The sequence below is a fragment of the Dromiciops gliroides genome, chromosome 3 (assembly GCF_019393635.1).
Source record: "Dromiciops gliroides isolate mDroGli1 chromosome 3, mDroGli1.pri, whole genome shotgun sequence".
NCBI classification, from domain to species: Eukaryota; Metazoa; Chordata; class Mammalia; order Microbiotheria; family Microbiotheriidae; genus Dromiciops; species Dromiciops gliroides.
Window position 1 is genome coordinate 443697357 of NC_057863.1, and position 21408 is coordinate 443718764.

At 38.7% G+C, this 21408-nt stretch overlaps 1 protein-coding gene across 3 annotated transcripts in view; it reads right to left on the reverse strand.

Moving 5' to 3' along the window:
• The window catches only part of ERICH2 (glutamate rich 2), an 86915-nt gene that overhangs the window by 54460 nt on the left and 11047 nt on the right, over positions 1-21408 (reverse strand). Inside the window, exon 3 of one of the 3 annotated variants that reach the window (XM_043993134.1) lies at positions 15029-15072. The exons of the other annotated variants lie outside the window; for them this stretch is intronic. The gene's annotated coding sequence lies outside the window, so the exon portion shown is untranslated. The remainder of the gene's footprint in view (positions 1-15028; positions 15073-21408) is intronic. 3 annotated transcript variants of the gene reach the window in all.

The window sequence follows — 21408 nt, forward strand, 5'->3', positions numbered from 1 at the left end:
CCATCCTATATAATCAGAGCTAGTCTTTCACACACAGAATTACAAGGCAGAAAAAAACCCTCAAAAACAATTTGATAAGACCTTTGATTTTTCATCTGAAAGAACAACCCAAGGTCATTCTCTGGTACTGGCCAGATAACTGTCATGTGTTTCATAGTGTTGATTCTTGCTATTTGCTTCCACCCTAAAATCAACCGAGAAGGTCTCTCCTTTTCCCAATGTTAATTTCTTAAATATGGGACTTGGATAGCTACCTAGCAACTGACATCATGGATAAAGACCCTGTATATCCCCTTTCTTAGGTCACCTTGAATAAAAATCAGTAAACATGATAGTTCTATAATCTCATTCCTCTCAACCAGTTACTATGCTCAGAGATCCTAAAGCGTACACCTGTAAGTAGATATACAGGTAATTATCAGGTAATGCCTTGCTCTCAATTAATCACTATCCTAGAACCCCCTAGAATTAGAATCTATAACATGTCAGAAGTGGGACTTTTCTTAAGGAAAAAGGAAAGAAAAGAAGCCATTTTTGGAACTGCTGTAATCTGGATGTCAATCTGGAGTCCTAATAGCATCCCACTCCTATTTCCAGGTGAATGTAAAGACTATCTTTTAATAAATCTCCTTTGGGCTTATAAGTCTTATGCATGGCCTTTATTTTTCCTTATCAAGTAGAGACACTTAGATTACCATACAATCATTTGGACAAAGATTTGATGACAAATGAAGGTAATGAAATAGGCAGGAGAAACCGATCAAGTCTGTTGTTCATTTAAAAAAAATTTTCCAGGGAACATTCACTCCAATTGCTGCAGTGAGCAATTCTAATTTAGCCAGGCATCACCACCAACAAACCATACCAAAAAAATAACTGAAGCAAATATACTGAATTCTTGATATTTCACTATTTCAATGTGAAGTTAGACCTGTAAGAATTTTGTTGCATGCTACAATGGTGAGGTAAGGAACCTTCAAAGAAATCTGTCAGTATTTTTGCAACAAGGATGATTTCTCTTCTTATCAGTCTCCCTGCTAAGGTTTTTGGTTTACAACTTCATTTTTAGAGCAGTCATTGTCTATGGGATCCTCGAGGCCTTGCTTAGGGGTTATTTTAGGTATAATGTTGATTTTCATTTCCATTCAGGCACAGATACTTTAGATTAATGATACGGTACAATTAAATTTAATCAAGCCGTTGATTATATTATATTGGATCAGAGAGTGGGACAACCTCGCTTCTAGGTTTGAAGCTATTTGAATACTTTGGGAAGCAAGATAAGAACATGCGAAGAATTTCACAATGTACAATCTAACCATGAATTGTGAGAATGACTTCTGCCATAAAAATTCCAGTGGATGTCGCAGAGAACATCACTGAAATTGTACTTTAATTGACAACCTTTATAAATATCTACCATGAAAGGTATACCTTTGCATGGTAGATGTAAGAAAACAAAAATAGGGGGCAACTAGGTGGCACAGTGGGTAAAGCACCGGCCCTGGATTCAGGAGTACCTGAGTTCAAATCCGGCCTCAGACACTTGACACTTACTAGCTGTGTGACCCTGGGCAAGTCACTTAACCCCCATTGCCCCACAAAAAAAAAAACAACAAAAATACCTAACCCATAGAACCTGGTCTTAAGGAGCTTACTATTTAAAAAAGGTAAAGTGATGGAGCAGTGATATAAAGAATAGAGTAATAAGACAAAAAGGAAGGATCTAAGCAAAGGTCTATGAAAAAAATCTAAGTCATTATCACTCTCAGCTGATGGAGCAATGACACGAGACAATCTTAGGGAAGGCTTCATTAGAGAGGCAGCTCATCAGGACCTTTAAGGAAAATTATTTAAACAGACAGAAAACAGGTAGGAATCTAGGCCTGGGGCCAGTAGAGCAAAGAAAAAAAATTTTTTTAATGGGAGAGTGCAGAAAAATAACGGGGAGGAAGGAAAAGCCTTATTTGACTGGAATATAGAATGTGTAAAGGGGAACAGTATGAGCTGAGATAAGGGAGGGGAAAAAGAACAAGCATTTATTAAGGACCTACTTCACAACAACCCTGGGAGGTTGGTAATGTTATTATCCCCATTTTACAGTTGAGGAAACGGAGGCAAGCAGAGGTTAAATGATTTGCCCAAGGTCACACAGCTAGTGTCTGAGGCTGAATTTAAACTCAGGTCTTCCTGATTCCAGGCCCACTTACCTGCTGTAAGGTATATAAGGTAGTACATAACGTATATAAGGCTATATGGTAGGCTCTAGCCAGGTTGTGAGAATCTCAAAGGCCAAATACAAGAGTCTATGTTTTCTGTAGGTCCAAGGTATCAAGCCCACATTGCTCTCAGAACCAGATTTAAATGTAATTGGGAAATGTTTAACAGAATAAACACGCAATAGACATAGACCATGTTAATATGTGATTTTCTAAGTCATTCAGTCCACAGGAATCCCTACATATGGTTTAGCAGCCCCATTTCTATTTGAGTTAAAAACAATTGCTATAGGCAGCAGGAAGCCACTGACGGTTTTTCAAAAGAAGAGTAATGTGATCGGTGCAAGAGATGGATTATGGATGGCAGAGAGAAGATTTACAATAATCTAAAATTGAAAAAATGAGAGTCTTGCATTAGAGATCCTAAAATAAAGAGGTAAGTCTGATCTCATAGATATTATTGAGAACTTACTTGAAAAAAAGAGTATATGTAAAGTTATTGTTGTTGTTGTTGTTGGTGGTGGTGGTGGTAGGGTGTGTGTGTGTGTGTGTGTGTGTGTGTGTGTGTAGCACTGCATATTAAGAAGTTTACTCACATGAGGAAACTGTGGAAATTTATTTTGATTTTGTCGATAATAAGGCCTATAATTGCCCTGATTCTGTCCTTCTATACCTTCCTGATTGGATCTTCTAAAGTTATTCTGATTATGTTGATAATAAGGCCTTTAATTGCCTTGGTTGTTCCCTCTCTGGTAAAAGTTTCTCTGATTATTTCTATTTCCCCTAAAAAAGTCTTTAAGGCTTTCTGTCATTACCTGTCTCAGTTCATACCTTCTGGTTCTACACTCTCTCAACAAGTGTCCTTGCTTCTCACAATATCGACACACTTTAGGGGTCTTATACTGATTTTTAAATGTTTGACCTGAAAGTGCAGGTGCTAAGATGTTTCTGCTTTTAGGCTTTGCAGCATCCTGCCTAGGAAGCTTTTGCTGACCTGATTTTAAAGACTGGTCAACATCTTTTTCTAACTTCAGGTCATTTTTAGTAGAGTTAGCTCTGGCATCCTTCTTAATACATGGCTCACTATGGGTACAATTCTTTCTCTCTCTCCAGAGTTGTATAAGAAAATACCATGCTATAATATTAGTAATGGAGAGAAAAAAAATTACAATCACTAGAGCTATTATTACTTTGCCATAATATGACTCAAAATTAATCAAAATGTCTCCAGTAATATTAACCATGGGATCAGTGGGGAAAATAGACTCACTCATCCCATCATTCCAAAAATTTTTTATAGTATGTATGAGGAAAAGTCCTGTAAGGCCATAAGAAAATAATGAGCTAGTCATTCTTTTAAAGTGAGACAATATGTTGTCCCAGAATACCCCAATGAAAAAAGGCAACAGGTAAAACAAAATATTCAATCATGGTTCAGTATAAACGCTAAGGCTTTTCTCTGCTAGAGGCTTTCAAAAAAAATTATGGGAAGCAGTTGGGTGGGAAAAATTTTTTTCTTTTTTTTTTTTAATTTCCTAGTGGCCCTTTAATTTTTAAAAATTTTTTTAAATTTTATTTTTTTTAAGATTTACCAGGTTAGTAGGTTAGTAACTCCTAGCTGGCTCGCCATTAAGTAATGTTTAAAAATTAATTATTAATAACTATATCTAATCAAAAAATTTATAATTAGATTTATGAAAAATTATTAAATATATGAAAAATGATAAGTTTAGAGAAATTATAATTGGGCCATAAGTCCTGCCGTGGTCGCCATTCAAATGTAAAAATATTTTGAATTGACTGGGCCTGATTTGGGGGGACTAATTTGATTGGGGTACTAATTCTGGGACTTTTGACTGTTTGGCTGTCTGGCTTGCTGTAAATTTAATGTGGGCCGTTTATCAAGTTCCACCACAATGCTCCACTCCCAAATTGACAAACTAAAGATTAAGAAGCCTCTTAACTAAATAATCCAAGCAGAGTTTATTTATGAGATACTATTTAAAATTAAGAATACAGGGAAATAAAATGTACAACCTGACTGCATTGCAGTGGGTCTTTTTCCACTGCTTCTCTTTCCCACCTGCTGTGCCTTGAACTTTTTTAATACAATAAGGGCCTTAGTTGCCTCCTGCCTCAGGGCATGTTCCACTTTCTCTGCTCAGCACCTTTCTTCTAACTCCTCTTAATCTTCACTTTCTCCAACCTGTATCTTGTGCTGACCGATTCTGTGCTCTCCGCTGCCTCCTGGTCAGTCTGTCTGTCTGTCTGCTCTGTCAGTCTGCCCTTTGGCCTCTCTTTCCTCTGCTACTAGTCCTTCTCGTCTTCTCCTGTGTCCTTGTAGCCTCCGTCTCGTCTCCCTCTGCCAGTCTTTCTAATCTCGTCAGCCCTCCCTTGACCTCTTCTCAGCCTCCTCTCTCCCTTCGAACCTCTTTAATCCCATCAGCCTCTCTTGTCCCTCCTTGTCCCTCCTTGTAGCCTGTCTTCTCCAACCTTTGCCGTCTCCTCAGCTGCCTCTAGTCCTCTTCTCGTCAGTCTCCCCTTGGCTGTCTCCCAGGTCTACATATACCTTTTCTTCTCTCCACTCAAATCTCGGGGCTTCCTGTGCCCCCACAGACCAAGCTAATCCACCAGTCAGGGCTGCGGCTGGTGGGGGGGGGGCAGTGTGCTCCAGCCTTATGTGCCTCAACACAGGCTATCCGGGATCTTTCGGATAGCTCTGCTCAGGTCGGAGGGAACTGGAGGCTTTTTTCCCCCCAGCTGTCTGACCTGGCATCTTGTACAGCCCACGGGGCTTTGGGGCTCAGCTGAAGCAGAGGGGGAGGGGCACCAGTCCCTCCCTCACAGAAGAGACCCTGAGGGCCCAAGGCTTTCCAATCTCAGCCCAAAGGTAGGGTCCCCAAATCAAAATAAATTTCCACAAAACCCAGGAACCAAAAGGGAGAAGCATGTTTCATCGAAGGCGTCTGAGTGAAGGTCAATAAGAGCAAAATAGCAGAAACAATATTGTCATCAGCATATACTACTAACCATTGGTCAGAGGACATAAAGGAAGAGTTTGGGAAACTGATGACAAACCTGGCTCAGAGGCTTGATATAAAAATAATGGGGGCTTAAATTATCTGGATATTTTGTGGAGCTATCTGTACTCAAAGCATAGCCAATAACAATCTTTTGACATGGCACAATTATGATTTATTCTTACAAAAAAGTGAATGACCACTAAAGGGAATTGCTATTCTAAATCTGGTTCTCATCAACAAGGAAAAACTGACTGCTAGGATGGAAATGATAAGAAGCCTGAAAGGAAGTAATCAGTACATCTTAGAACCATTTCAGAAAAGGAAAAGAAAGCCAGAAATAGTCTGACATGAAGGCTAGACTTAAGGAGAACAGGTTTGAAATGGCTCAGATAAAGGATAAGTATGATTCAAAATCCCAGAGGAGGGACAGCTAGGTGGTGCAGGGGATAAAGCACCATCCTGGAGCCAGAAGGACCTGAATTCAAATCTGGCCTCAGACACTTGACACTTACTAGCTGTGCAACCCTGGGCAAGTCACTTAACCCCAATTGCCTCATCAAAAGCCCCCCACCCCCCAAAATCCCAGAGGAAGGCAGCCCAGGAGGGATGAGACAATCTCAGTGAAATTCTGAAGACACAAAGAGAAGCCATTGCAATAAGGAAGGAAAGGAGGAATTTGTTTAAAGAGAATGATGTGGATTCCCTAGGAAATTATCAACCAACTTAGATTTTTAAGACATGTACAAAAGATGGAAGAAAAGACAAATGTCAGAAAAGGAATACAAAAACATGAGAATGGACTTCAAGGAATGCTAAAATTCAGAATGCCGAGGATGGCAAAGAATTTTTTTTTTTTTTTTTAGTGAGGCAATTGGGGTTATGTGACTTGCCCAGGGTCACACAGCTAGTAAGTGTTAAGTGTCCGAGGCCGGATTTGAACTCAGGTACTCCTGACTCCAGGGCCGGTGCTCTATCCACTGCGCCACCTAGCTGCCTCCGGATGGCAAAGAATGTTAAGGACAAAGAGGTGCTTTTACAAAAGTGTGGCTAGACTAGAAAAGAGAGGAGAATCCAAGAAGGCATGGGACTGCTGTTGGAGATAGGTGGTTGATGCCAACTGAAGAGAGAAAGTAGAGCTGGAGGGGGTATCAATGACAGAATGGGTAGGATATTGCTCTTGGGAGTCATAAGGACTTGGGTTCAAATTCCACTTTAGATGTTTATAAGCTATGTGACCCTGAACACATCATTTAAACTATCTGTGCCTGTTTCCTCATTTACAAAATAAACTGAATCTGTCAGTCTCTAGGTCCCATCCAGCTCTAAAGAATTCTTATTTTACTTCTGTTTTGTCAGCCAAAAATAACACAAAACAAACACTGGAAGAAATTGTTTTAAAATGCTCATAATCAGGAGAGCAGGAGAGAACTCAGTGTTCCTAGCTCAAGTGAACTTCATCCTAAGGAGATGACAACTAGAAGATATGATCAATGACCATAGGCAGTGATTTTCAAAAAATGATGGAGAGGGGCGGCTAGGTGGCACAGTGGATAGAGCACCGGCCCTGGAGTCAGGAGTACCTGAGTTCATATCTGGCCTCAGACACTTAACACTTACTAGCTGTGTGACCCTGGGCAAGTCACTTAACCCCAATTGCCTCACTAAAAAAAAATGATGGAGAACAGGAGAAATAAAGAGGTCTAGAAAGGGCAAATGTACCAGTTTGGGAAAAGAAAGAGAAGAAAATAGACTCTGTGAACTCTAGGCCAATATGTCTGACTTGGATTCCTGGCAAAATTCTAAAATATATTATTAAAGGGATAGTTAGTCAATAAAGCATTTATTAAGCACCTACTATGTGACAGGCACTGTACTTCATGCTGGGGATACAAAGATACTTTAAAAAACAGCCCCTGCTTTCAGGGAGCTCACAGTCTAGTGGGGGAGAGAGCAAACAACTATGTGCACACAAGCTAAATACAGGATAAATTGGAAATAATCAGCAGGAGAAGGCACTAGAATTAAGCAAGGCTTTGTGAAGGTGAGATTTTAGCTGAGACTTCAAGGAAGCCAGGGAAGTCAGGAGGCAGAGATAAGGAAGGAGAGAATTTAGTCATGGCAGACAGCCAGAGAAAATGCTTGGAGCTGGGAGCTGGAGTGTTTTGTCTGAAAAGCAGCAAGGAGGTTGGTGTCATTGGATGGAAGGGTACAGATTGTGTGTGTGTGTGTGTGTGTGTGTGTTTTGTGCATGTGGGTCCTGGGGTGTATAAGAAGACTAAAAAGTGGTGACAGGGGCTGGTTTATGAAGGGTGTTGAATGCTCCATAAATATTGCTTGAGCTCAGGAGGAGTTGCAGGAATGACTAAAATTGATAAAGCACTTTAAGGTTTGCAAAGTACTTTAAAATCCATTATCTCATATGAACCTCTCAACACCCCTGGGTGTGTCAAACACTGCAACCTAATTAAAATAACTAACAAGATATTCTATGCCCTTATGTCTCTTGTATGATAATAGATGTTTGAGTTACAGAATGAAAACTGTAAAATATATGTAAAAAATTTCTGGATACTTCTATTGAATGTCAAACAAAGGCATAATTTAAGTGCAGAAAAAGTCCTTAACCAGTTTGTTAGAAGTGCAATTCAATAAAGTTACAAAAAAAGTATACTGGGATTTACCGAACTAAACGGGAAATGTATTGGGATTTGTTGAAGAGAAATAGGCATGCTGACTGGGGCTTTGGATAAAAGAGCAAGGCAGTTTGTAATTTGTTAATCCAACAGCAGGTTGGCCTAGTGACAGAGGCAGCTAGCTATGTGGCAAAGTAGATAAGAGCACCAGACCTGGAATCAGGAAGACCTGAGTTCAAATCCAGCCTCAACTAGCTGTGTGATCCTGGACAAGTCACTTAACCTCTTTTTGCTTCCATTTTATGAACTATGGTTTGCTTTCCTTCATTCTCAAAGATGACCAAAACAACATCACCACGCTGGGATCAAGGCTGCTTAGACCAATATGAGTTTGGAAGGCTCTGCCACAGGTAGAGCCTAAATAGTCCCTATGAACATTTGAAGATGTCTTTAAATTTGGGTATCTCACATTTCTTTTGAGCTGCTGTGATTCTGCTTTGCTTAAAAAGCACAGCCCCTTCTTTGATGCTATCAACTGTAAAATAGAGATAATAATAGCACCTATGTCCGAGGGATGTTTTCAAGGTCAAATAAGACATTTGTAAAACTCTTAGCACGGTGCCTGGCATACAGTAAGTGCTTAATAAATGCTTATGCCCTTCCTCAATACTTATTCCCTTCCCTTCCCTTTAAGAGGGAAATACCTGGAGGAAGAAAGGAGTATTTGTCTCCTCCCCCTTCTTTTTTTTATAAAAAGAAGACATCATGAACTTTGAAAGGTTGGAAGATTTGAACTTCCCAGTGGTGACTGTTAGAATGCCTCCAGTGCAGTGGTGGCTGATGGCAGCATCTACATTGGAAGCTGAGGTCAAATACCAAGGAAAGCCATCTTTAGGACTTCACAGGGGCCACAACCCTCAGAGTCCAGCCAAAAACTACACTTCTGTAGAACTTATCAAGGACTCCATAAAGGGAAAAAAGGTCTTCCATCCAATCAAGAGCCATGACTTACCCTTTTGCCACATGTGCTCTGCAAGCATGAGCCCCTTCTCCCTGGATCCTCTTTCTTTATATTTGAGATAGACTGTGCCCCAGACTTTTGGGAAGAATTTTTTTGTATCAAGTATCCTTACTGCACCACCTTAGTGAAATCTGTTTCTGAAAGCTAATTAATTCTGGCTGACTAACTGATATCAACTGACAATCAATGAGGAGCATTATGCAAGAGAGGGCTCATGAGAAATAGTAGGAATTACCCCTAACCTCTCAGGGTTACTCCTAGGATACTAAGGGGAGAAGTAATAAGCTACTCTCTGGTACCCAAACTTCTAGTTCAATTAGGGTTAGGAAAGTAAGCCCAGAGCCTGTGCTACAAAGGACATAGACAGGATGCCTCTCAAATTTGCAAATAACACAGAGTTGAAAGGGGGTAGGTAATAATCTGGGTTGCAGAATCAAAATCCAAAAAGGATTTCAATAAGGTAAAATGCTGGGCTGAATCTAATAAGATAAAATTTGTAGGAAAAAGCATAAAACCTTACAGTTTGGTTCAAAAAATTGTCACAAGTACAAGATGGAGGAGTCTATGTAGACAGCAGTTTGTATAAAAAGGAGCTGGATGTTTTAGTAGTTTAAAAGCTCACTGTCAGTCAACAATGTGATGTGGCAGTCAAAAATGGAGATTTTTAGGCTCCATTAAGAAAGTCTAATGAAAGGGAAATGAAGATAATTCTGTGGTCAGACTTGGTTAGACCACAACTGAAGTTTTATGTTCAGTTCTGGGATTCTTATTCTGGAAGGATGTTGATAAGTTCAAGAATGTCCAAGGGTCAGCAACAAGGACAGTGAAAGACCTTGAGATTTTACTATATATGCGAATCTATTGAGGAAAAAAATGGTGATGCTTAACCTTGAGAAGAACATCAGCTTCATGGAAAGGGCTGTTTTATGGAAGAGAGATTAGAATTAAGTTTAGCTACAGAGGATAGAAAAAGAAGAAATGGGAAATGGAAAAGAGGCAAATTTAAGTTTAACATAAGTTTACCCCAATCAGTATTAATCAGCTAGTGATTTTATTGGGGTGGTGATTGGTAGTAATTATCAATATATCAATATATTATGGCAATAATCTTAATTAACATAATATATCAATATTTATAGCATATTATATATTATGATATACTATATATGCTATAATAATATATTGTATATTATATGAATTTACATATTTCTTCAATAGGATATTCTTTCCTTCTTATAAAGGGACCCCTTAAACATTTTATGAAAGGCCCCAAACTATATGTTGCACAATCAGGTCACTAAGAAGTTGGCTTGCCTAATCATAGGAAGCCAACTAGAAGATTGGCATCCTTTCCTCCTGCTGAGTAGAGGACCAAGCCCAGAATGACAGATGTGACTCAGTTACATAGAAAGTCCCCCAGCCATTCCATTGCCCCTCTACCCTTCATTATCTCCCTATTGCCCAACATGAGGAGATGACTATGAGCATTTGGCCAATGAGAGACCCTGGTTGTTGGGCTGTGACCTGCCTTTCTACTGGCCTCATGAGGAGGGGAATTGGCAAGAGAACTTTGGAAAAGAGGAAATCTTCCTCAATCTTGCTTTGAGAGAGGACTTAAAATGTTCCAGACTTTCTTCAGGGAGAGATTTGTAGAGATAGAAAATAGACTTTGGAAGGCAAACACATAGGGGAAACAAGCTTCTCAGCATATACCTGATGTCTTGCTTGTTCAGGGGAGTTCCCTTTGGTTGATATTGGGTCTTCTCTCTCTTAGTTGAGTTCTTTTGCTCCCAGAGGAAGAATTAAATTACTGTTATTTTCTGGCAGAGTCTTATATGTACATTTTCTCTGATTTCTGTTTGCTGTCTTCTTGGATAAATGAGTTTACTCCCTATTCATTATTTGTGACAGTCAATTGTTTGCATAACTAGATTTTGGTGGGAAGAGGTCAAACTTGAGGATGTAGGCTTGAGGTACACCTTCCCCTTTAAGGAAGAATGACCGTGAAAGGGATCTGAACATTTCCCTAGACTAGCAATATTTAGGAGGGGCATCAGATAATGATCCTGGTTCAGTATCCCCTTCTCTCTCAGAGGGGAACAGTAAGGCCAGCCTTGTGGCCCTTTCTCCTGCTTGCTTCAAGGCAGAGAGGAATTAAAGACTTCCTTGGAGAGGGATGAGAAGATTCTAGAGACATCTATTCATGCCTCCCCTCTAACTGCATTTAAACAACTTATATGGGCATATACCCAAACTCCTGGGCAACCCAAACACACCACATGAGGAAATTTTCCTAATAATTAGAGCTACCCAAGTGTAGAATGGGCTACCTTAGGAGGCAGCCATTTCTGGCTCACTGGAGATTTTTAAGTAAAGGCTAGATGACCACTGATCAGATATCTATTTTTTTTTTTGGTGAGGCAATTGGGGTTAAGTGACTTGCCCAGGGTCACACAGCTAGTAGGTGTCAAGTGTCTGAGGCTGGATTTGAACTCAGGTCCTCCTGAATCCAGGGCCAGTGCTCTATCCACTGCACCACCTAGCTGCCCCCATTGATCAGATATCTTACAAAGGATATTTTTGTTCACTCAGGTATAGGTTATAGTAGATCATTTCTGAGGTCATTTTCACCTCTGAGAGTCTGTGAGTCTGACCTGAAGAATGCTGAACTTAATGCATATTATAAACAAACTCTGACAATCAGTAGCTTTGTGACCATAAGCAAATCACTTAAAGTCTTAGTTTCCTCATCTATAAGATGTGGATGATAATACTTGCATTATTCATCTCACAACACAGCATATAGACTGGTCATCAGTTATCTCTCATTCTGCTTATAGGACCATCTCCCTCCTTTTCTCATCACATATGATAAGCTGTGGCTCTCTGATATGATCCATAAGATCCAACTTTGATGCCTCATCATGGTATGGAAGTGATCTTGGCTTCTATAAACCTATTATCAGTGGAGTCTGGCAGGTTCTGTCATGCTGAAAAGTCCCCAAATATGGCCCCTCTACCAGACTAAGACTGGTTATTGAGAACCAACCTAGCTAAATATGAAAATGCCACCTGCAGATCAATTCTTTTGGCCATGGCAACCCAAGAAACTAAGAAAACTCTTAAATAATCCCCGGAGATGTATGCCCCCCTTCCCTTCTGGGAAAAGGGGTAGGGGCATTTATAATCATACAATTTTTAAACAGTCAATAAATTTTCATTTGCCTAGGGATACTCTAAATGTGTTATCCTTATCCAATAGTAAATGAATAGGCATGGTGCTGGAGAAGATGTCATATCAACCTTGACATTCTTGCTATAAACAAAACCAGAAAAAGGATGTTGCAGCTGAATGGAAACATGCCTCACAGGTATCTTGGAGGTTCAAAGAGATGAATTAGGCAAGTAGGTTTTATCATATTTCCAAAGTCAATAAGAAACTTTATTTAATAGGACATTTGTTCATCGTATTTTGCAATACTAAAGACAAGTAGGTGCAAAAAGATCACCATGAAAATAACTGAAGCTGTGGGTAAAGAAATAAACAAATTCTAGGAAGAACTTCGTTAAAGCCTTATAAATTAAATCACACTGGTATTTGCTGACTTTAACACAATAGAGAAAAGGGTAAGGATGGAGAGAAATATATGGGAAAATGTGATTTAGAAACAAGAAATGAAAGAGCAAGACTTGGAGATTACATAGAATCTTCAAACCTTTATTTCATGACCACTTTCTTTGAAAAAAAGAATTGGTGCTAGAAATGCCAAGCACTAAACAACACCATAATAATGAAAAAATATATTTTAAGATAGAGAAAAATGACTTTTTGATGTAGATTATCTCTGAAACTGCTGCTTGTATAGACCAATGACTTGCATCCTCAGTGATTTTATTACTTTCCATGTGTTCAATTATCATCTATGAAGGTGATTCCCAGATCTACAGCTCCAGCTCTAATCTTCTGAACTAGTCACACATCCCCAACTGCTCCTGGGACATCTTGAATAGGATATTGCATTAGCAATACCTTCTCATCAATCTTGAAAGGCACAACCATTCTCCAAGTCACCTATGCCAGTGACCTTGGTATCATCCTCAACTTCTCACTCATATTCACTCTACATAGCCATCCCATTGCCAAATCTTGTCATTTTTATCTTCAAAAAATATCGTGTACACACTCCTTTCTCTTCACTCATAACCACAACTCTAGTTTAGGCCCTCACCATCTCCCACCTGAACTGCTGATTGATCTCCTTGCTGCAAGTGGCTCCCCACTTCAAACTACCTTCTACTCATCTGCCAAAGCAACTTTTCTAGAGCACAGGACTGACCATGTCAATCTCACCACCATGAATTCCAGTAGTTCCCTATTAACTCTAAGATCAAGTCTAAAATCCTCCATTTGGCATTTAAAATTCTTTCTCACCTGACCCCTTCTTACTTTCTTCAAGCCTTCTTACACCTTGATCCTCTCTATGTACTTGAGCCAAGGTGGGATACTTGCAGACCCTTGAATATTATGCTCAGTTTCCCAGCTCTCTGCCTTTGCGCTGGCTGTTTCCTATGTCCAAAATGATGTATCCCCTCACTTCCACCTCATGGTCCTCTGTATTCCTTCAAGACTCAGCCCAAAACCCAACTGCATCAGGAGGCTTTTCCCTGCAAGGTTACATTCATCTACTTTCTATACATCTTGCATGTACCTTGTAAGCAGCATGTTGCCTCCCCCTATTAGAATGTGTATGCTCCTTGGGGGTAGGGACTGGTTTTTGCCTTACTTATTTGATGAAGGAATAAAAACTATATATAGACATATGAAAAATGCTCTAAATCATTATTGACTAGAAAAATGCAAATTAAAACAACTTTGAATTATCATCATATACCTCTGAGATTGACTAAAATGATAGAAGGGGAAAATGACAAATGTTGGAGGAGATGTGGAAAAATTGGGACACTAATACACTGTTGGAAGAACTGTGAAACAATCCAACCATTTTGGAGAACAATTTGTAATAACATAGTTATAAAACTACATATACCCTTTGACCCAACAATACCACTGGTAGGTCTGTTTCCCAAGGTGATAAAAGAAAAAGGAAAAAAAAAACCCTATATATTTTAAAATATTTATAGCAGCTCTCTTTGTGATAGCAAAGAGCTGAAAATTGAGGGGATGCCCATCAATTGGGGGATGGCTAAACAAGTTGTGATATATGATTCTGATTGAATATTACTCTGCTATAAGACATGATGGACTGGATGATTTTAGAAAAAACATGGAAAGACTTGCAGGAAATAACAAAGAGTGAAATGAGTAGAACCAAGAGAACATTGCATATAATATTAGCAACGTTGTTTGAAGAAATATAATTCTGTATGTATTATAATTATAAATATGCAAATCGACCATAAAGGACCTATGAAGGAAGATGTCATCTACCTCCAGAGAAAGAACTGATAAAAAGAAGTATGGCTAATGCGGTTTTACATATATACACATATTGGTGTCTTGTGGTGGCCTTCTCTACTGTGAGGTGAGGAAGGAGGGAGAAAAAAATTAAAAGTGCACTTTAGAGAACAAAAGAAATCTCAGAAGGAAGCAGAGAAAAGAAGGGTAGCTTTGAAAAATAAAAAAAGTAAACAGTGTGAAATAGAGACTCATGGTTTCATATCGATTTCTTTTTGTGTTGTGCTGTGTACAAGGAAACTGTTTTGTCTTTATGTTTTCTCTTTCTTTTTTTTTTTTAAAGTGAGGCAATTGGGGTTAAGTGACTTGCCCAGGGTCATACGGCTAGTAAGTGTCAAATGTCTGAGGCCAGATTTGAACTCGGGTCCTCCAGGTCCACCTCAGGGCCGGTGCTCTATCCACTGTTCCACCTAGCTGCCCCCTTGTCTTTATGTCTTAAAATCAAAATGAATAAAAAATATAAAAAAGAAAACACCTGAGTCAGGAAATATATTTGACTTTTGCAAAATGAAGGAAACACAGGGCTAAAATATGGACATGTAAAATCTTAATAAAGATGATAAGCAGTTATGAGCCATATCACCTCATGAAGCAGAAAAATGGAGTGGAGAGTAGAAACATGTTCAAATAAAGCAATAGAAAATGCCTCTACCTACCTCTATCCCTCTTTGTACCACACCTGCATGACAATGGCACACACCTTGAAAGGCAAAGAACAGTTATTCTCACATGCCTCATGGAAATTGGTATGATTTTCGACATATGCATGAGAGACAGACTATTAGAAAAGAACCTTCTAGGAAATTAATAATAGTGTTTTCCAATTTTTTAAAGGTGATATAGGATCTTTTGGCCATGATTGGCAAGAGCATTACTTTAAACATTTAAAACATATACTTTTTTCTATCTTAACCATCACAAAGTACGATTAGAACATCTCTGCTACTTAATGAGCACAAAACATAAGGTGCTAGAGTAAGAAAGTGTGTAGAACATAGACGAGAAATAGTTCTTGTTTTCAAGGGCCATCCAATCCAAGTGATATCTGGGAAGGGACTAAGCATTTAAATCATTCCTATGTGCCAAGCACTGTGCTAAATGTTTTAAAATTTAAAAAATTATTATCTCATATGTGTGAAGAAAATCATTAACACACTTTAAAACTTCCCAGGAAAATAATACGACTATATATAAGCTCCTTTAAGGCAAAGACTATTTTTGTTCTTGTCCTTGTTTCTCTATTGCCTAACACTTTGCCTTGGACACATAGGGTACTCAGAGATATTTGTTGAATTTTAGGATTGTATCAGATGTTTCATTATCATGAAAAAAGAAGTGCAGCATAATTTTAGATGCTCTAAACCTCTTAGTCAGTCATAGGACCTTCATAAGGATGGAGATGCCTGGGAAGCCTAATACAGATTTTGCAGCAATGGCAAAGTAGGTCTATGGATTGGTAATTATTATTTCTTGGTCACCTTTTAAAAATATAATAAGGTCCACAATTTTCTCTATATGTTTGGTATCTTCTCTTTTAAGGAACTGGAGGAAGAATCCATGAAAATCACTAAAAAAGTCCTTGAGACACATCTGAGGATTTTTCTATGTAGTTTTTTGGCATCAACAGGCAAGAAGACATGAAGAATAGTACATATTACTTTGCAGAGTCAGCAGAGCAAGATAGATTAGCAAAAGACATACAAAAACCAAAGTCCTATATAGATAGTCTGCCTTAGGAAATCCTAAATGTAGCCAATGATTTTTACTGGCAATTTAGAGAGAAAAGCTGGCAGTGAATATTGTGACATTTGAGAGTTGTTGCTGAGAGACTGAGGGTTTTTATTTAAAATCCAGAACGCCATAACTTTTTCAGTAACATATAAGTCACAGGGAAAAATTTCTCATATTTTGGCCCCAAACAGCCTCCTCAAAGCCTATGTAATCCATAACACACTAGAAGTGCATTATAAAGACTATTTCAACTAAACCTAACCATCATTTATAACATTTCTATGCAAAATAATAACTCATGTGTGTACTATGCTTTCAGAAGCAGGGCAGTATGAAAAAAAGGAAGAACAATGAATCTGGTGTCAGAGACCCTGGGGTTCAAATCCACCTCTTTCACTTACTAGCTAAGATCTTGGGCTTTTTAATTTGGGGTCCATGGACTTGTTTTTTTTTTGTTTTTTTTTTTTAGTGAGGCAGTTGGGGTTAAGTGACTTGCCCAGGGTCACACAGCTAGTAAGTGTTAAGTGTCTGAGGCTGGATTTGAACTCAGGTACTCCTGACTCCAGGGCCGGTGCTCTATCCACTGCGCCACCTAGCTGCCCCTATGGACTTGTTTTTTAAAAAAATTTTAATAACTATATTTCAACATAGTTGGTTTTCTTTGTAATACTATGGATTTTGTTTTACACATTTAAAATATAGATTAGAGAGCAGCCAGAGGTGAGGGAGTGGAGGTTAGGATGAGGAATGGACTCATTTTCTGTTAGCCGTTTAGATGCAGAGAGATCAAGAACTCTAGCATTCAGTGCAATGAGGGGCCTTTTTGACTGATGAAACACCTCTACACAGAGGGATGGCGCCAGAGCTTCCTTAGAGAAGAATCACCATAACCTGTAAAAGAATTGTGCTGGAGGGATGGTGAGGTATTTGGAGGTATTCCACAACTGGCTCCCTTTGTCTTCACCAATGGTGTCCAGCAGATTCTCTCATTGGCTGTGGAGGCATCTACAAAGGCCTGTCAGCTTCTTGGCCTCTCGTCACTTCAGCTGATGACTCCATTGGTCATGGCATCTGGTGAGAGACATGCTAGATGGCAATGTGCCTTAGGGACTTCCCTTCTGGGGCCCAATGGGCCTCCGTCCTTGACCTTTTAGCATGTTCTTTTCATTCTATGTGAGGGAAATAGATGCTTGACCATGAGCCACAGGAATGTGGGAGTCAGAATTGCAGCTGGCTTCTTACTGATGCCCCAAGGAATAAGGCACAATCTTCAGGAGTGAGCTTCAGGACCTCAGCCCAGCATAGACTCTATAGGCAGTCACATGACATCTGGACATGAACTATATTAATAATAAGAACTATAATAAGATACAACACCATTCCCGTTAAAACACTAGAAAGCATAGGAATAAATGAATCTTTCTTCAATATCTAAATTGTTGTTCAGTCAGGTTCTACTCTTTATGATCCCATTTGGGTTTTTCTTGGCTAAGATAATGGAGGGTTTTGCCATTTCCTTATCCAGATCATTTTAAAGATGAGGAACTAAAACAAACAGGTTCACTGACTTGCCCAGGGTCACAGAACTAGTAAGTGTCCGAGGCTGGATTTGAATTTAGTTTTCCTGGCCTCAGACCCCCACACAGTATCCACTGTGCTACCTAGTGTGCATCTATCTAAAGCCAAAAGCCAGTCTTAAACGTAATAGGGATAAACTAAAGGCCTTTCTAACAAGATCAAAGGTAAAGCAAGATATCTATTATCAATATTAAAATATGATATGGTGCTAAAAATGCTAGCTAGTGATAAGACGAAAAAGAATAAGCATAGGCAAATTGGAAATAAAATTATTACTTTTTTGTAAATGAGATGAAGGCTTATTTATAGCATCCTCAAGAGTCAAGTCAAATTTAGTTGAAATGATTAATAACTTCAGCAAACTTGCAGGATTTTAAACCCATATAGGTTATCAGTATTTCTGTATATTCCCAATAAAACAGAACAGGAAGAAATAGAAAAAGAAATTCCATTTCAAATAACTACAGAGTATATAAAATACTTGGGAGTCTACCAAGGCAGACACAGGAACTTTATGAATAAACTACAGAACACAATCCACCACCAAAGAACCACCAAAATTAAGGAGGGCAGCTAGATGGCACAGTGTATAAAGCACCAGCCCTGAATTCAGGAGGACATGAGTTCAAATCCAGCCTCAGACACTTGACACTTATTAACTGTGTGACCCTGGGTAAGTCACTTAATCCTTACTGCCCTGCCCCCCCCCAAAAGTTCTAAATGTTTGGAACTAGATGGTTTAAATATAAAGGGTGATATCATAATCAAATTATTGGAAGAATGAAGATATTGCCTTTTAGATCTATGGCTAGAGGAAGAGTTCATGACCAAGAAGAAAAGGGATAGAGAGGATCACAGAAAATAAAATGGATAATTTTGATTACGTAAAATTTTAAAGTGTTTGCACATTACTAAACCAAGGAAACTAAAATTAAGAGGGAAGCAGGTAAGTGGGGAAAAAATCTTTGCAGTAAGTTTCTCTGAAAAGCTCTCATTTTCATGATACCCGAAGAACTGGTTCAAATGTATAGGGACAAGAGTCATTTTCTAAATGATGAATGGTGAAAGGATATGAACAGGTAGTCTTCAGAGGATAAAATTAATCCAAGCTGAAACTGAAAAATTTTTAAATAATAATAAAGTAGCTAGAAAATGAGAACATTTTTAAAAAGAAATGATGAAGGGGATGGTTTCAGAAAAACTTGGAAAGACTTAATGAACTGATGCAAAGTGAAATAAACAAAACCAAGAAAACTACTTATATAACAACAACATTGTGAAGACAAACAACTTTGAAAGACTTAAGAACTCTGATCAACTCAATGACCAACCACAATTCCAGAGGACTCAGGATGAAACATGCTGCCCATCCCCTGTGAGAAAAGTGATGGATTCAGAGTGCAGACAAAAATGTCTTTGTTTTTGAGCATGGCCTATATGGGAATTCCTTTTGCTTCACAATGCTATCAGATTTTGTTTTTATTTTTCAATGGGGGAGGGGGTGAGAGGGAGAGAAGGTAGATTTTTGTTAACGGAAAAAAAGGAGGAAGGGAATAGGTAATAAATATTCCTTAAGGATCCACCATGCGCCAGTGGTTGTGCTATGTGTTTTACAAATATTATCTCATTTGATCCTCACAACAGCCTTGTGAAGTACGTGCTATTATCTCTATTTTATAGTTAAGAAAACTGTGTCAGATATAACTTGCCCAAGGTCACACCATTAATAAGTGTTTGATGCAGGATTTGAACTCAGATTTTCCTGACTCCATAATCTAATCTATATAGTTTTTTTTAAGTGAAAGAGAGAGAGAGAGAAGGGGAGAGAGATGGAGGGAGAGGAGAGAGAAGAGAAAAGAGAAGAGGAAAGGGAAGGGAAGGGAAGGGAAGGGAAGGGAAGGGAAGGGAAGGGAAGGGAAGGGAAGGGAAGGGAAGGGAAGGGAAGGGAAGGGAAGGGAAGGGAAGGGAAGGGAAGGGAAGGGAAGGGAAGGGAAGGGAAGGGAAGGGAAGGGAAGGGAAGGGAAGGGAAGAGAAGGGAAGAGAAAGGAAGATAGGAGAAATACGGGGGAAGAGGAGTCAACAATACTTGGCAAATTAATGTTAGTAGAATGCTGCTGCTCAAAGACCACTGATTTAGCAACAGTTCTATAGGAGATCCATCCCAAGATTTCTCCTTTCTGCTCATCTCTGCATGTAGAAGTCTTATTGCTACTTACACTATTTATTTCTCCACAAAAATCCCACCCTGCTGTCTCAACATAGTGTGGTGTATGGTGGTGACTGTAGATTTTTAAAGTTTATGCTGACTCAACATTTAAAAAAAACCCAAATGCTTTTACATGTAATTGGGGGAAAACTTTAAAAAAAAAATTTGATAGGAAAAAAATGACTGCTCATGTATAACCTATATCAAATTGCTTGCCTTGTCAATGAGGGGGAAAAGGGAGAGGAAGAGAATTTGGAACTCAAAATTTTTAAAAAGTGAATGTTAAAATTTGTTTTTATGTGTAACTGGGGAAAACTTGTTTAAAAGTTCGGTAAAGTTTATGCCAGAGGAATGAGAGCTCTTGTGGGTGCTAGAAGGGCTGTGATTCTAGTTCTGGTGACAGATTCTATCTGCTGTCCAAGAAAGAGAGGGATGTCCAGGCATCTGAAGGCAAGGTGATGAATTATTTGCTCATGACAATCCTTGAAAAAAAAAGCATACAATAGCACTCAGTATTGTCCAATTCCCTTCAGCTTTGACAGGGACTGTGATTAATTTGAAGAAAAGAGGGCAGAAGCTTCAGAGAATCAGTTTTTATATACTTTTAACATAACCACTATGACTCTAAATGTGAGAACCTTGTCAAACAATCTGGTGAATATTTTATTGGAGAAACCAAACCAAATATTTATTGACATCCTCTTTCCAAATTAAACAAAAAGATACAAGGAAAGTACAGCTAAAAACAAGGAAGACTCACAAGTTCTCATAAAATAAAATAACAAAGTCACCAGAGTTGGTTTTATTGTGTGCCCAAGGGCAACAAGACACATTATTTCATGGGACACTTGGTCTATTGCATAATTCACAATAAATACTTGCTGACTGATGAGCCTAAGCTAAAAGACCATGCCTCGTTGCCCCACAAAAAAGAAAAAAAACTGACTACATTGGTGAAATTCCCATCAGCTCTTTAGGGGGCAGCTAGGTGGCAATGGAAAAAAAAAATCCCGGCCCTGGATTCAGGAGGACCAGAGTTCAAATTAGGCCTCAGACACTTGACACTTACTAGTTGTGTGACCCTGGGCAAGTCACTTAACCCTCATTACCTTGCAAAAAAAAAAGACCATGATGAAGATAATAGCAGATTAAACAGCATCATTTGCAGAGGCTGGGGATATAGAGAAATATATAAAGAACCTCATAAAATTCTTCAAACTTAGTGTATACTTTTATACCGACTTCAGTGCAAAGGTAGACTTAGGTAAAATGGTGAAAAATGAAAAATGTTGGAAATTGTGGTTTATGATCAAGAAAAATGAGAAGACCCCAAATAATCCCCCAAACTCTTATGCCTCTATATCTGGAATACTCTTTCTAAAATATTAGTGATTGATAAGAATTTAGTATTAAACATCACTAAAATTAAATTTGATTCTCCTTAATTAATTAAATTTAATGAGTATTTATTAAGTACCAATGCCCAGCACTGTTTTGTACATTGGGGGTGGGCTTGGGAGA